We start from the raw sequence: 11,241 nt of genomic DNA, 5'->3' as shown, positions 1-11,241 counted from the left end.
CACAAGAGCAGGGAGCAAGATCTCCTAGAATCCAAGCTCTTGTTAGGTATTCCATAGCAAAATAGCATAACAAGCAGCGGAATACGTCAACAGGAGGAGCATTGAATGGTAGGGACGTAAATGGATCACATTAAAGTGAAAAACCACCTGTTAATAAATAAAATTGTTGGAAAAAGTAAAAGCATTATAAGGAATATCTCCATAAAGAGATTATTACTTGGAAATTTATCTATTTTTTCAGGCTAAAAGTCGTCCATGACCTTCATAGTCGTATTTTAAGAAAAGTAATCTCATATCGGAAGCGGAATGTGACCTCTCATTCTAACGGCAGGTCAGTTGATTGACCAACGCAGTGGACCGACCCCTAGGGATGAGAACGCGTGATGAATTTAGACCAAAGGAAAAATAATCCTCTTTCCGTATCGGCCGATTCCCTCTATGGCGGCCGATAGCCTCTCTGAATCAATTCTTTTCATCTTTGTCATCTCTCTTTTCTCTCTCTCTCTCTCTCCACACACGTTCCCTTCATCCACCAGTCACTTCTTCCTCCGAAAATCCTCTCTTCCGTCCACAGCAACGCGGGTGGGATGTGGCGTCGATTTATTTTTGAAAACTCCGCGGGGAGGAGCCACCGGCACCGTCGTCACCCTCCGCCGCCATTTTCCTCCCTCCCCTCAAGCCCCCCCTTCTCTTCCATCCCGTCCATCCATCCCCATCTTTAGCTCCTGTCCACGTCGCCTCCGCTCCCTCCCCTCTTCCACGCACACATTCCTTCCCTCCCATCCCATATTCATTTTCTCCCTCTCTTTTTACCGCTCATACAGTCCTCTCTCTCCCTCTCCTCGTCCACCAGCCTCTATCTCTCTAAACCTGTTCTCTCTGAACTTCCTGTCGGGTTTATTTACATGTACTCATTTTATTCGAGCTGCAAACTGTTCCTATTTTTTGTTTGCTCCAAATGACTTCACAGTCTTGCTGCCCTCCCGCGGACCTTTCCTCCGGATAGTTCGTGAAAATATACATATTTTATTTATTTTCGTAAGCGCTTCCCTTCGAAAATAAAACACTAAAGGCGCTCCTTTGCTCCCCGCGAGAAGGAAATCATTCGACAAAGGAGGATGTCTGATCAAGCGACCCAAGTGATCAATTTTGACGTGCATTCGCGTTTGAAGAACTTTGGATAAAGTCAAAATGTATGTATCAGCGTCATGAGATTTGCCGGAAATTTTTTAATATTGCCGGTTAAAGTTTTCTTAAAAGCATCTTTATTTGAATTTCGGCAAAAAATATTTCTTTCCCCGTCTTTTTCAATTATTCACTGTGTTATTTTTTTACTTTAATTTAGTTAACTTGAAAATATGGACTGTGAAATATATTTTAATCGAAATGCAACCCTTTTTGTGATTTCTGACTAATTTAGATTCTACACCGCAACTATTGGTTGAGGTGAAAATGTTCTTATCATATCCAACCAAGCGACCGACACTCTTGTTTAATCGAGTTTTGCACTTGCACTGCACTCATATAAACGTAATTTATGCTTTCAGCAAAAACATAATTATTGTATATTGATTAGTTATTTAAATGAAAGAATTCATCACAAATTTTGGAGTAAATAACTATGCCCATTATGTTTTTCATAAACGTTGAATATCCTTTTACGATGTGTTAATTTGGCATGTTAATTTAGTTTCTGTTTTATTTGCCGAAGCTATCGCGTTCAAAGAGAAACTGAGGCAGACGCAGATTATTATCAAACTAAGCGTTCAACGAACAAAGGATTATTGATTGCATCCGAATTTATTGTCAAATTGAGCCAATATGATTTTGCTTGATCTCGACATTATGGAATGTGAGTTTCACCCTGCTGCATCCCTTCATTCGCCGGTGACCTCAATCGAACTCTGCACACCAGTGTGCAAGTGATGCACAAGCACTCCAACATTTGCTTGCCAACAAGTTTGACGGAGACTATTGGGCAGATGGGTGATGCTAATTGAGCATTCGCATTGATCGCTGATCACCTGACTGCACTCAGCATCGCACTCGGGAAATACGCTATTCATTTTTTGATTCCCTGTACAATTCATCCGTAACACAGCAGGCAGGATATTTCACAATTTCCTTTTCATTCCTACCACATATATTTCCTCGAAATTTTAAAAATATCTTTTGTTTAAAAGGTATGGATATCTGATTGTGGGTATCAGAGAGAGAATGAGCGTGCGTAATATGTTTTTCACGTGCATTCACAGCGTGATTATGTTCGGAAAAACGATGGCGTGACATGAGTAGGGACGCTTACGAAAATTGAGCACTTGGCCTCAGTAAAATTTTATGTCGCCTGGAAAGAACCTTATTTTCAACTTGATGTCATTGATAACTATAGGGATAAGCATAAAATTAAATTTATTTATAGAGAAGATAAAGGATAGGTTAGCGTTTTGAAATGTTCACTTTTTATATTTTACCAGTGAGGAACTTAGTCTCTTAATCTTAGTCTTAGTAGGAGTAGCTAGGGAATTTGCTAGATTATTAAGTAATAGAACGGATTTCATGTTTTCATTTTAATTACTTTTATCCAATTGCAATGAAAGTTACATTTTTTCCTGGCTTATGTCCGAGAATGCCATGTTTAGTCATGATGTACAAAGCTTTATGAAGCTATGGAAAGCACCATTAGAGCGTGCACGCACGTGATAGAGGGTTGACCTGTGACAATGTATATATACACATCATGTCACCTGTCTCCTTCTATTTTTTGTTTCTTCTACCAAATATTTGAAGCTATTCATTAACTTTTAATATTTTATTTTTGTTATATTTATTAATTATTATTGACATTTTAGAAACTTGATTTAGTTTGTGTAAAGAAAAAATGATTCAGTAGTATATGCGTGAAGCTTTCTAATTCATGTGCGTATTATTTATCACCCTTCTCACCTTTCGTCACAAAGTATTTAAATATCAAGGTAACCAGCAGTTATCACTGAAAAGTATCAAAATCAGCATGAAATTATTGAAACAAATGGGATGAAATTTCCTTAGTTTGGGTAAATCATTTGAAAACCCATGTACATTTCAATACAGTTATTCCATTTCCTTCAATACCATTATTATTATTATAGTTATAATGGTATAATTCCAGTAATAATTCCCCTTGATTCGATGCAATTACTCACCACCCTCACCATGGTCACATTTAAGGCCCACTGCGGAAGAGTTCTATCGCAAAACTTGTTTCCCTTTTTCGAGTATTTGGATTCGTAGGACTAGTAGAACTCGGGAACTTAATGGATATCAAATTATCGTTTGCCCCTCGTTCACTCAGTTCAATCAATATTCTTATTCCATAGGAAGGGCTCGTTACGAAGTTGACCAGAGATAGCTTCCATAGCATAATGGGAAGTAGTGTGATCGGATACTCTCGAAGTCAACACGGAGGGCCAAACTCATTTGAGTTTTCATTGCTGTAAAGTTATGTTACACGAAGGCAATTGAATAGACGCGATTACGTTTTAGCAACTGTAAAGCGGAAACCGACTCTCATATTCCAGCTGTCCCTCGATGAATGTGTCTAATAGAGTTTCTCAATAAACTATTTAGATTCTTACCCTGTGAGGTGTAGTGGTGGTTCAAATGGCAATGTGGCATGTGACATTGTGAAATTACATTTGTCCGAATCCATGGCATCTGAGGTATAAATGTAATGCTCTTCACAATTGTTTCAAAACTGCTCCTGTACTAAAGCCACATAAATACAATCATTTTTGTTTGAGGACTTAGATCTCTGGAATATGAGATCCAAGAGAAAACAGGGAATTAGAAAAAAAAACTATCACAATGATGAAATCAAGAGATGTAATTAACTTTTGTCGATATTGTAGAGATGCTACCAAAAGAATAGTCACCATGTGAGAGTGAATGCAACTTTATATTAATTAGCTCAGAGTCTTTAGGATATAATAAACACAACTTGCCATGCATATCTTCATCGCGTCATTGAAGTGCATTTTCAAGTCAACTCTCTTTATCTCGTAGTAATAGCAAAAACACTATGGATTAATATAATAAAATTTCAATTTTAATTGCTATTGTAATAAAATAGGTACGCACAATAAGTATCGGGACTGGTTACAAATATCAAAATGTACTGCAGTTATCATTACAATTACTTAATAATCTTCTAAGTGCTTTCCTCCTGCATCTATCCACTTAGTCCGGCGCGTCTGCCACTCGTCTAAAGTCCGCGTGAAGTCGGTTTCCGGGATACTGTTGAGAGCCTTTGTCATCGCCGCTTGAACCGCCTCGAAGGAGTTAAACCGATATCTTTTGAGCTCCTTTTTGAGCTATCTTTTCAGGTTATAACGTTGTCGAGAAAATCGTCATCTTCCTGGACGCAGTCCAAAATTGCTTGCGAAATTTCCACCTGCGACAGTTTTTGTTCCTCGCTCAAGACCTTCGGCACCAGCTTCGCGCACACTTTCTTCATCGCAAGATCCTCTGTTACAATGGTTTGGACGGTTCCGACTGAAAGGTCGGTCTCCTCACTGATAACGGCGATGGTTAAACGCCTGTCAGAGTCCAAAACTCTTTTCACTTTGGCCACCTGAGAATCGGTTCGAGCGGTCGTCGGGCGTCCGACCCGGTGCTCGTCTTTGCCGAGCTCCCGGCATTCCTTAAACATTTTGTGCCACTCAAAAACTCTTGTCCCGCTTAAGGCATCATACCCATAAGCCTGTTTAATGAGTTCAAGGGCCTCCGAAGCGAATTGCCCGGGTTTAACGCAAAACTTCGCAGCGTAGCGTTGCTTGACGGTGCGCTCCATGCTGGCGCGACCACGCCACAAACAATCACACGTCACAAAAATTCACCTCCTGTCTCAACGCATGCCCGGAGGTGACTAAACTAAAGTGCGCCTGAGTGGTGGGGGACCCCTCTACCGAACCGACCGGTCGGACCCTCATCCACCTCTCCGTTGAGGCTACAGCGAACCAGTCATGATACTTATTGTACGGACCCTGTAAGGCATTACAACACGTGGGCTTATACACACACAGCTCCGTTTTTTGAACCACAATTCCTTCCTAGAACGCCACTGTTAGTGTAGTATTGAATAATGAATATTCGTTATTATTTCTGCGCAAGTTTTTTTTGGCAGAACCATTTTTTACGAAATTTTCACGACCTAATGGTTTTAGAAGCTTTTGGTTGTTAGGCAACGGAATGTCAAAATACGACTCTATTTTCAATCGTGACAATGGATTGCGGAGGGTAGAAGACATTTTACCGAATCACTGCGTAAGGACATAATGGTTTTCTCAATTGATAAAAGAGACAATCAGTTGACATCAATATTATTTAATATCCCATTTAATATAGTATTCATTATGATTACAGTTGTTGAACATTGACGAGTCATTATGGAATCAGAGCGTTAAAGTGAATACCTTTGTAAATCATATTCATGCTGATATGATTTCCCTTAGTAGTTACTTTCTTTGGATACATATTTTTATATTAAAATAAGTTTCATTGTATGATTTTTAGCTCTGAATGAAGGATCACTTCACGAGAAATGATATCATCCTTTACAATTTTCACTTAAAAATTTTCATATCAGCAAATATTATTTATTAATGTACTTTCAGCTATAATTCTCTGTATGAAACCAATCTTTGATTGGCTATCGGGAATAGCGTGTCGTGTATACCTGTATACTTAAGCGATTTTCTCTTTCCTTTGAATCGTAAAAATGATTGAAGGAACTGTCGATTCACTTGTCCCCTGATCGCAAAGAGAACATTTTTTCTCGTTAATTTGATGTTTTCCTTCTCGTCTTGCGGCCGCATTATGTAGCTCAGCGCAGTGCTTTCCTACGCTAGTCTGTATTTTTCTCTTTCGAGTCGGGAGGTTTGATTTCTTGCATTCAGAAGCCGTTGCGTTGAAATGCTCAACGATATCGAATCTCTTTCCAAAATGAAAGGGAATGAAATCTTCCAATAGAATAGGTTATGCCTTGAAATCGTGTCTTCTGAGGCTATCGCTTCGAATAATTCCTTCAAATCGAAGTTTCTTCAAGGGAGAGGAAATGTAAGATTCGATTCGTCTTCTCCGGCATCTTTTGGATGAAACGCAGGAGAAGAAAAAAATATCTTTATGGGCATCGTTTCTATCTTTAGGGTCTTGACATGCGTTTCGTTTGTATGTGAAAGTTAATGAATGAAGTAGTTATTGCATTAGTAGAAGATTTGAGATCGTTGAAGATGTTTTTATATCTGGGAGTATCAAATAGTCGGGAAGAGATCTTTAATTATCAAAATTTGTAGATAAAAATTATATATATATATATATATATATATATATATATATATATATATATATATATATATATATATGCTTTCGTAGACGTAACACGGAAGTGCCGAATAGTACAATACACAGTAACACACAATATAGAAACACAAAAAAAGAAGAACACTCACACGTTATTTCTTGATATTTCGACGGAAACAATCCGTCTTCCCCTGAAGATATAGAAGTAATGACTGCTGGAGTTGTTGAGGTGAGGGGTGCGAGAGAAAGGGAAGGGGGCCAGGAGAAGGGGAGAACGGGAGGCGAAGGAGGGGTGAGGGTGGGCTTCCACAAAGTAACAATTTTAGGCCACTCCCATCAGTGAACGACATTGAGGCCCGGATGCTGATAGGCCATACAGATGTAAATGAATGCCATTTCAAGTGTTTTTAATTGTATAGGGTTATCGGATGTGGGAAGGGAGGCCAGGACGGAAACATTGTAGCATAGGTTGAAAGGGGTATTATGATGGGAAGCATGTTTAGGGATGGGGAGACCCGCGGACGGGGAGGAGGGATTGCACGAGGCGCGGTGGTTATTAATCCTAATGTTAAGTGGTGTGGAACATTGGCCTATGTAAAATGACGGGCAGAGTTTACAGGTAAGAAGATAAACTACATTCTTGGAAGTGCAAGAGGAATAGGGGAAGGGCGGGAGAGAGTTAAATGGTGGGATGGAGTGGGGTGGAGTGGTGAAAATAGGGCAGGTTTTGCATCTTGCTCGATGACATGGAGTGGGTATGGCTCTGGGGGTGTGAGGGGATTTTGAGAGCGGCCTGGTGGATTTGAGGATATCTGCTAGGTTGGCGGGACGTTTGAAGGTGACAGAGGGGCATTTGGGAAGAAGGTTGGAGGAAGTGTTGTGATTTTTGAGGATGGGGAATAGGTCTTTGAGGATGAATTTGAGAGACTGAATGCCTGGGAAGTAGGTAGTACAGATTGAGAGAGGCTGGGAGTCTGTGGTTGAGGCAGGCTTGGGGGTGTAGGAATGTTTAAGTATTTTTTTATGGAGGAGGGAATCAGGGTATCCTCGTTGGAGGAGGGAGTGGTGAAGGTTGTTGAGGTATTTGTTAAGGGATTCGGGATGGTTGCAAATGCGGTGACCGCGGATAGAGAGGGAGTAAGGGAGGGAGCGCTTGGTATGGGAGGGGTGACAACTGCTGTAATGAAGGTATTGCTGCTTATTAGTGGGTTTGGTGTGAACAGAGGTAAGGAATTTGTTATTGCTGAGGGTAATATTAACATCGAGGAAGGTAATCTGAGAGGATGAAATGGTCGAGGTGAAAGACAGAGATGAGGAATCGTTGAGTTGGGAGATGAAGGAATTGAGGGAATCTATGCTGTGTGGCCATAGTAGAAAGATGTCGTCAATGTATCGGAGCCACAGGCCTACCCTCGTTTATAAAAGATACCTACCACTTCCTCAGATTGCTTCACTCAACTTCCCTCCCTCCTGATACCCATATTACTATGGCTACTATCGATGTCACCTCCCTATACACTTCCATTCCTCACCAAGAAGGCCTTTCTTCCCTACGTTACTTCCTCTCCAAACGCCCTACTCCTCAAATCCCCAGTAACGATTTTCTCATTGACCTTTCCGATTTCATTCTCACCCGCAACTCCTTTTCTTTTAACAATAACCATTACCTCCAGATAAAGGGCTGTGCCATGGGCAGCAGATTCAGCCCTTCATATGCAAACCTCCACCTTGGTGTCCTAGAAGAGAATTTCCTTTCAAACTATCCTCTGCAACCCCTCCTGTGGCTCCGATACATTGACGACATCTTTCTACTATGGCCATACAGCATAGATTCCCTCAATTCCTTCATCTCCCAACTCAACGATTCACTGCAAATTCTGTGTCCTCTTATGGATAGGGAGTAAGGAATGGAGCGTTTTGTGTGATATGGGTGGCAACTATTGTAGTGTAAGTATTGCTGTTTGTTTGTGGGTTTAATATGTACAGAGGTGTGAAATGTTTGGTTTCTTAATGTAACATTTACATCCAGGAAGGTTATTTGGGAGCAGGAAACTGTAGAACTGAAGGAGACAGAGGACGAAGCATTGAGGTCGGAATTGAAAGATTTCAGGGAATCGGTACCATGTGGCCAGAGGAGGAAGATATCATCGATGTATCTGAGCCACAATAGAGGTTTCAGTGGTTGTTTTGACAGGAATTTCTTCTCTGCAAGACCAAGAAAGAGGTTTGCATAGGAAGGGCTGAACCTGCTACCCATGGCACAGCCCTTGATTTGTAAGAAGAATTTGTCGTTAAAGGAAAAGGAGTTGCGGGTGAGGATGAACTCGGAAAGACTAAGGAGAAAATCTATGCTGGGTATGTGTGGCTCAGGGCGTTGGGAGAGGTAATGTTTGAGAGCGAAGAGACCTTCTGAGTGGGGAATCGATGTGTATAGGGATGTTGCATCTATGGTGGCCATAATAATCTCAGTATCTGGAGGGAGGGAGGTTGATTTTAGCCTTTCCAGGAAATGGTAAGAATCCTTGGTGTCACACACTGTCTTATTTGTTCCCTCATGGAAATTTGCAAATGCTCACATGATTCATTGAGTATTTCGCCAGCAGATGACAAGTACTATGTTTTGCTTGGCACCCATGATTTTGTCTCTGAGAGTTTTACTAATATAATTATAAGGGCATCGCGACATCTGCCGCTGAAGTGTTCCTCAAGTATGATTAAGTAAAATAGCATAAACCGTGAATAACCATCCGTTCCTTGAGGCATAGAGATACGGCAGAATATTTTAAAACAATGCTCGCTACTTGAGTGAAAACATAAAAGTTTGCAAAATTAATGCCATGGATTCTCATTGGCAGCTCTTTTTCACCTAAGGGAAGCAAGTTCGATATTTCCAGATTTAGTTTCTAAGAATAATTCATCCCAATATCCCTTCAACTTTCAAGCACCCTGGGGTGACACAATAATAATACACTGTCATTAACTATACTTCCTTTGAGTTAAGACTTTAAAAAGTTTCTTATCTTTAGTTGAAATTAGTAAAAATCTCCCGTATTTCAATCCTCGAAACAGTTGTTGGAAAGGCCTGTCGGAAAAAATGGGCTATTTATTTAATTTCTAATTTACTCGATAATGCACGGGATTGCATCTGGGAAAGCAGTCATTAATCTCTTCTGTTCGGGTGTGTCACTAAGCGCACCTATTTTATTGTGTTTCTGGAAATACTGTCTAATAGTAACAATAAAATATTAATTTTCATTAAATAATTTTTATTTTGACATGTACTAATTTTTGCTAATATTACCTTGCTATTTAGGTTTTATCTGACCATGAATAAAAAACAATTTGACTTTGGATAGATGTCAACGTATTAAAATAAAAGTTTAGTTGATCGTACCGGATGAAATCAGTAAATTTTCGTTGTAATGTAGCCTGAACTAAGGACTTGGAAGTCCTGTAGATGGAGCGTTGGACTACTGACTCGTATATTACGGGTGACGCCTCTAGGCACCCTCTTGATTTTTTCCATACTACCCATCGATTTACAGCAGAACTATCAACAGCATCGTCCCCATGAACAGCCTTTAAACGACGATGAATCTCAGGAGGAGTCACATTTCAACAGCTGAAAATTCGAAACAGCACGCTGTTTAACACTCGTTGACATAGCACTAGAACACGTCTACATACTTCCCCTTCTCAAAATACACTAATTGAATGTAACGACCTCAAACCATCACGTGCGTGTTGAGGGGGAATGTTACTTCCACATGACACCAGGAGTACTTCCCAAGGTATTTTTTTTTTTGGTATACAAGCATGTGTGCATTAGTTTTCAGCCTACCCTTGTACATTAAGCCAATATATTTTCCAAAGACAAACCATGATATCACTTAGAAACGGAAAATGGACTTAGGAAAACTTGACCGCCTTTTGTTTCCATTTCCGCTTTCCCTCGAAGTCCCAGATGTGTACCTCATTTTGAAAGAGAACGTCCTTTGAATTTCGCGCTAAAGTTAATGGAATTATTTCCACCCGTGGACTGGCACAATTTCTTTTATATATACGAACACTCTCCTCAGTTTTTGAGTGCGGTCCTTGGAGGGAGAGGAGAGAGGTGGAGAAGGGAGAGGCGGGGGACTCTAAACCGCACTGGCCCACCCTCTTCCGTGGAAATAAATTCTCAAGCCACCATTCCCCTCCATTGACGTCGTCATTAACTGTCCAATTATAGATCAAGTGCTTTCTTCAAGTCCTTCGTCTCCTCTCGCCCACCCATTACCCCCCCTTCCCCTGCCTCCCCAAGTTTGCTCTTTTTCCCATTGCCTTTTGTGCTCTTTTGAAAGGGGATGTAAAGGGACCATTTTTTTGCCTCGTTCCTTCTCCGCATAAAGATTGCGCGCTGGCCCCTTTCCCACCCACATCTTCGGCCAAGCCCCCTCGTCTTCCTCTCTTTCGCGTTCAATTCGTTTCCAGTTCAGCTCCCTTCCCTCGGGCGGCAAAGCTCGCCACACCTCCGCGCACCCCGTTCCCCGAAGGCTTCTCTCGAGCGAAAATGGCGGACACACACACACACACAAAGAGGAGCGCGCGAACGTCCGCAGGAGTCCTCCCTTTCCGTCCCTGCCTCAAGCCAGGTCAAGATTGCCCCCTTAATTCCTTTCCTCTCCATTATTCTCCACCCACCTCACCGATACCGTCCCCCCTGCAGCGGTGCCACTCCCCCGATAATGGCTCCGACTGCCCTGCCGCATCCGACCTCGCCTTCTCTCAATCCCACTGCTCCACCCCCCACCCTTCTTCCGCCGGTGTCTCCTCAATTCATTGCCCTCCCGCCCAACCCTTCGCTCGACCTCCCCAGAATTATTTATGTCGCCATCTATTTGCCCTTGAATAACTATCTTCTTG

This window comes from Hetaerina americana, unplaced genomic scaffold (assembly GCF_022747635.1).
Source record: "Hetaerina americana unplaced genomic scaffold, ioHetAmer1.1.p SCAF_3, whole genome shotgun sequence".
In the NCBI taxonomy this organism is placed as follows: domain Eukaryota; kingdom Metazoa; phylum Arthropoda; class Insecta; order Odonata; family Calopterygidae; genus Hetaerina; species Hetaerina americana.
The sequence above is the reverse complement of the archived record's forward strand: the minus strand, read 5'-3'. Positions refer to the sequence as shown.